We start from the raw sequence: 6089 nt of genomic DNA on the forward strand, positions 1-6089 counted from the left end.
TCGTGGAAGTCTGACGAAAGGGCTAAGCACTTTTCTCTGAGTCACCACACTATACAGAGAAAGACCAATGTACATCGTCTTTCACGAGTAGGAAGCATTAATGAAAACGTTCTGGAATTTTGAGGACTCTGACCCATCCTTTTTGGTAATAAACAACCGTGTACAGGAAAACACCTTCAACTCTCATCAGCCTCCTCAATCCTGATTCGGATTCAACTTTGGGTGTGTAGGACTAGGGAAATGTCCACATCTTATTGCTAAGAAAGAACGATGTCAGGGTAATGCCCTTCAAGTCACATCAGCCTTCCTGAAGACGGAAGCAGGAATCAAGGTGGTTATGTTACCATGAGGTAAGGAAGATGAGCATATAAGTGAGAAACAACAGTGGGCAGGACCTCTCTTCCAACGAACGATATCTTTGCTTAATGTTGAATCCCTATGGTAAGTGGTTGTGGCCATTTGTGAGGTGAAAATCTTAAGTGTTTTGTAAAACCTCTTGGTCACTCACCGTTGAGACTAAGGTAGTTGGGGACTCCTAGGCAGTGATTTGTCCACTGTCAAAAATATGAAAAGATAAAAGAGACAGATGAGGTCTCCTCAGGCATTGTCCTTTATCCTCATCCTCCGTGAGGATGGCCATCTCTGGACAGCTCAGTGACAGGGTCTCATTCACAGTGGGGGCATCTGTTCCTCACAGACATCAGGCAGGGAAATGGATTTGTTTCTCTGTGCCAGCCCAGCCACAGCTGAGTGTCACAGCACCCTCTCGTGGGCTCATAAGAGTTTCAATGTCACCAGGCAGGTCATTGTATTTGATAAACCACTGTGACAGTTTGCAATTGCCTTCATCTGCAACCTACTAGAGGCAAATGCAGATCTCTGGTACCATGTGAAGTCATGTGAAGGCATTGTGAGAAAGTGTCCTTTTGCTTAAGAAAAACATGGCTGGGGCTTCTGGCTGGCTCAGCCAGTTAAGCATGTGCCTTTGGCTCAGGTTATGATCCCAGGGTTCTGGGATAGAGCCTGGGCTCCCTGCTCAGCAGGAAAGGAGGTAGGGAAATAGCTTAGAACCCACAGAGAATGTGAATAAAGGGGAGTGAAATGGAATTTGGTCTGTGTTTTGCTTTAGGGATTGGAAGTTAGTTTTTTCTCAATTGTGATTATTCTTGAAACAGAAAAGCTGTATTGGTTTTTTTTTACCTTTAATTTTTTTCTACTAATAATTGTTTATTATGATATGTTAGTCACTATACAGTATTTCCTTAGTTTTTGATGTAGTGTTCCGTGATTCATTATTTGCATATAACACCCAGTGCTCCATACAATATGTACCTTCCTTAATACCCATCACTGGCCCATCCCAATCCCCACCTCTCTCCCCTCTGAAGTCCTCAGTTTCTTTCCCAGAGTCCATAATCTCTCGTGGTTCATTCCCCCTTCTGTTTAGGGTCCATTGTCTAAAGGGACAGACAGTGGAAGTTCACCAAATATAAGATCGAAATTTCATTGTTCATTATAGATGCCGCCAAGTAGTTCCCAGACATTTCATTCTACTGTAGTATTTCATTATACCTGTGCAGGTGCACGTGGAAGACAATTGATGCATGTATAGTGGTAATAAAACACGCCCGTCAGTAGTAGAATATAGAGGATGCATATGTGTAAAATTATTCGACTACAGCTTCCATGCTTTCCCTTTGGTTCCTTATTATCTATGAAATTGGACAATTTTTGTTCTCTAGGCTTAAAACTCATTGTCAGTATTCAGAGTTTTTCAATGCTGATCTTCTCCTGTATAAGTTACCAAAAACCTAAAATATGTATGAACTTTAAAAAACGCTATATTGAAAATTACAGCAGGGAAGTTCCATTTTGTGAATATTGTGTCAATGGATCTCTATTATGACATCAGTGTTCATTAGAAATGATGACATTTCATGTGAGTATAAATATCAATGTGAAAAAGAAAAGGTAGGAAGAACCTTGAATGTTTAAGTAATTGGTGAAATGACATGGTGTGTGTGTGTGTGTGTGTGTGTGTGTGTGTGTGTGTAATTGATTTTCAGTGAATGGTTCAGCTTCTTGTAGGGCCTCCGAGAGAGCCCAGGTGAACCTTTCAATGAGTTGGTATCTGTTTTCAGAACATGGGAATCTCTTAGTCCAATAGTCAATCAGGCAAGCTTTGAGGTCTTGAAGAGTTTCAGTCCTCAGCGATGGTGTTGCAGACCCTTGTGAGCAAACCCTAGGGTATGCTCAGAGCCCTCATTAGCAGGTACCAACATGTGACGATTTCAGACAGCATTTCCCAAAGAAGTACCTCTTGAGTCTCTGTCCTTGTCAGTTCCCTACACTTCCTTACACTAGTTATGTGATCAGTGTGTTTCAGGATAATCCCCACATGAGATTTTTGCTATTTCCTACTAGTCCTATCTGTTTCTCATTTTCTCCTTTTATGGTAGGGGTTGGGAAGCAACCTGTGTGGTGTAGGAAGTGGTGTGGTAGTTCTCTGCCTCAGAGGACCGATGATGCCGAGAAATTGTACTGTAGTTTGAGGTCAATTGTCCATCCTCTGAGTGTCACGAATTCCATCACTTTACTTTGATGATGTCTGTTCTTCAAGCTGTCCTCAGAAATAAGGACGTCATCCATCTAGGGAATACTGGTTTGTGTGTATGCTTTCATTTTAGGAAAGGCCTTGCTGTTCCTGAAAATAATACTGTAGAGCACCCTTTTCTGTTCTTATTGGCCATCAGTCAATCTTTTGTGAAGTATTCATTTATAAATAGACTTTTTATGGTTGATGAGCAGGAATTCTTTATTCACAAGTCTTTGTCAGTGTGTGTATTGCAAATCTTTACTTCCCAGCCTGCGGTTCACTTTTTCATTTTCTTATGGTCATAAGATAAGGAGAAATGTCACATTTTTATGAAGTCCCACTGAATTCTTTTAAATGGTTAGTGCACCCTATGTCCTACCCCAAGATTTACAGGTTCTACATTTTCATTCAGAAACTGTCCAATGGGAAGCTACAATCCATCTCAAATTTATAAATTACATTTTTATTCTAATAGTGTATTTATAGACTTTTGAATTTTCTATGTACACAATCGTATTATCTGTGAATAGTCACAATTATCCCCTCAATTCTTATACTTTTTGTTTCTCTTGCATTCTAACACTGGTAGATTCCGATGCCACGTTGAATAGAGCAACATTGTTTGAAGATTTTAATATACCTTTCTCAATATCTGACAGAAAAAGCAGACAAAACATTGGTAAAAATGTGACCTAATTGACATATAGGGAACATTCCATAATAAGTGCAGAATACATTATTTTCAAGTGGTCATAGACTCTTTACCCAAATAGATGATAGGTGGGGCCACGAATCAAGTCTACAAATGTTAAACCCTGAAATTAACTAGATTCTATTCTTAGACCACAGGGGAATTGAGCCACAGTCATAGCGAAAAGAAAACCAGGAAGTCCTTCAGTGTTTAAAAATTACATGGAACTTTGCTCCATATCCTAAAGGTCAGAGAGGGAATCTCAATGGAAATTCTGAACCTTTTCTACATGAGGGCTCACACACAATGGCACTTTCTTTGTGAAGAGCATTATAATAACCTAGACAGGAGTTGAGCCTTAAGTCAGAGTTCTGCCTGCCCCAGCCACACCTGGCAGCCTTGGCCTGTGGTCCCCCTCAGCTGTCCTTTCTGGTGGCCCTGAGCTAAGGGGGTCATCATGGCCATATGGAAATGGGAAGCTCCCCACTCATAGTGATGGCGGTGCCCCCTCCCCAGCTGCCCTTTCTGGTGGCTCTGAGCTAAGGGGGTCAACATGGCCGTATGGAAATTAGAAGCTACCCACTCTTAGTGATGACGTTGCTCTCGTATCGTCCTTACCAGTCCAACAATATGATTTCTGAGTGAAATATGACGCAAGAGCGACTTCTTGGCCTTCCTTCAGGTTTGAAAATCATCTGGTGAGTCATCTATTAGAAATATGGATTCAACATGTGTTCTTTCTTCTGGAAAAGAAATAGACCTAATAGCAATTATTGCTTCCTGAGAACCTGTTCTTGAGAGACATCATACTGGCTCTTTGTAGCATTTTGCCTCTTAAACTTCAAACTAGGGTGTAGATATTTATAGGCACATTTTCAGACGGTTAGAAAGGGACTCAGATGATATGAGTCACAGAGGATTTTAGTGTCAGAAACCTAAGTGGGATCCCCAAATTGACTCCAAATCCCTTGTTGTTCCATACAGGGTGCTATTTCCCTCTTATCTCTGGTCGTCTCCATCTGGAAACCTATCAAGTATCAGATTTTCTTGTCATGTGGACAACTGGAATGAATTTAGCGGGCCTTTTCACATCTGCCCATGGTGATCATTAAGATCATTATCTCAGGGGAGGACCTCTGGGTAAGATACTCAAAGATCCTAAGGAATACAGACAGTATAATATTTTTCTGGTATTAAAGTTACTGAAACCAACTATCTTTTTTAGGCGACTCAGGCTCTGGTATGTTCAGAGGGTGCTGTAAAACAGGTCTGAAATAGTATTTAAAAACACTCAGCTCAGCCTCTTCTACAAAGTGAGCCAATGCTTATAAACATGGCTAAAATATTCCCTTACCTACGATGACTTCCCAGCCTTCGTAGTGTTTATATGGTATGACTGTGACTTACATTAGTCAACATTTGCAGAGAAAGAACTTAGTGCATCCAGGGGGCACTTCATGTTGAAATTAGTTTGTGACAACGAGCTACTGTGTTTTATTCTGCAGTCCAAGGGAATGGTGCCAGACATCTCTAAGGTGTCTAGCAGTTCTACAATTCTGATTTTAAGTGGTCTGTGTGCTTCAGCGATTTGGGCAGGAGAAGGGCAGGAGTCCAGAGACTGTGAACACTTCTGTTAACTGTGCTGACTATGGAGCATGCAGACTTCCGTGGGCATCATTTTGATTTCTTGGTACTCTTGTGAAAGGTGCTTTTGTCCCAAATTCCTCCTTTTAGGAGTAATTATAATGATAAATGGAATTTTTATCTTATATCATCTGTGGGCCCTGATCCTGGGCTCCCAGGGAAGCTATCCTTTAACATTTTACCCGGCTCAAAATGACTGGGCAAAACCTCAAAGCATGGGCCCTATTTCTGCCCCAAGCAAATGTTGTACGTCTGCTTCGAAAAGAAAACAATAACCAAAAAATGCCAACATAAATATAAGAAAAAATAAAGAACCTCTTTGGCTCCCATAAGATTAAAGTCATACTGACATGTACATACTGAAAACATAAGAAAGAGTCTGTCACTTTCTGGAATCTAAGAAGATCCTCATTGTAGTGTGTAACTCTGTACGTAAAACAAAACAGAAAAAAATATATAACCCTGCCCCAAATGTTCTTTCCCCGGAGCACTCACTTCTTGGTGAAGATTGTGTCTCCCAGGCAGCTGTCCTGACTTGGGTTTGAATAAAGGTCTCTTCCTTTCTCTCTAAAATGTTTTTAAAAGTTCATTCACGCAGTGTCGACAATAACAGTGTTTTCTATTTAAGTGAGAAATAAATGTTCCACTCTAGTTGCATTGGGAATAGACGAATTGAGGGTTTCTTTAGAAGAGTAAGTCTGCTTTCCAGAAAAGGCAAGGTCATTGGTCTATTGAGAATGAAGATAATTACTGCTAAACAACAAGTATGTGTTGCCCCTTCGCCCAGAAACCGAAGCAGGTGTGCAGGCTTTAGGTCAGAGGTGCCTTCTTGTCCCCAGCTGACAACACTTCTCTGCTCTGGCTCCTAGACACCCGAAGGTTTGAACATCAGCATCTGAGTCAGCAAGGAAGCCTGTCACAGGACGCCAGTGTTCAGAGAAAGCACAGGTATGTTTGGCAAAATGTCCTATCTATGTCAGGGCTGGAGGTAAAACCTCTCATTATCCCAAAACCTCCTGGGCTTTTCTCTTTTCTCTAGTTGAGCCACAAAGTAAAATTGAAGTAGCTGCCAGCATTCTGGGTTTGGTGCAAGAATTACTTAGTTTCCCTGCAGGTAGAACTTTGCAGGGGATCACAAATTCTCTGTCCATTTATTGC

General features: G+C 41.2%; 1 long non-coding RNA gene across 1 annotated transcript; it reads left to right on the forward strand.

Moving 5' to 3' along the window:
* Window positions 1-3451: 3451 nt before the first annotated feature.
* On the forward strand, window positions 3452-5879 carry LOC130542348 (uncharacterized). Its single transcript, XR_008956840.1, has 3 exons — window positions 3452-3534; window positions 4272-4427; window positions 5801-5879. It is a non-coding gene; the product is annotated as an uncharacterized LOC130542348 (long non-coding RNA).
* Window positions 5880-6089: the final 210 nt, after the last annotated feature.

The sequence above is a fragment of the Ursus arctos genome, unplaced genomic scaffold, assembly GCF_023065955.2.
Source record: "Ursus arctos isolate Adak ecotype North America unplaced genomic scaffold, UrsArc2.0 scaffold_33, whole genome shotgun sequence".
Taxonomy (NCBI): domain Eukaryota; kingdom Metazoa; phylum Chordata; class Mammalia; order Carnivora; family Ursidae; genus Ursus; species Ursus arctos.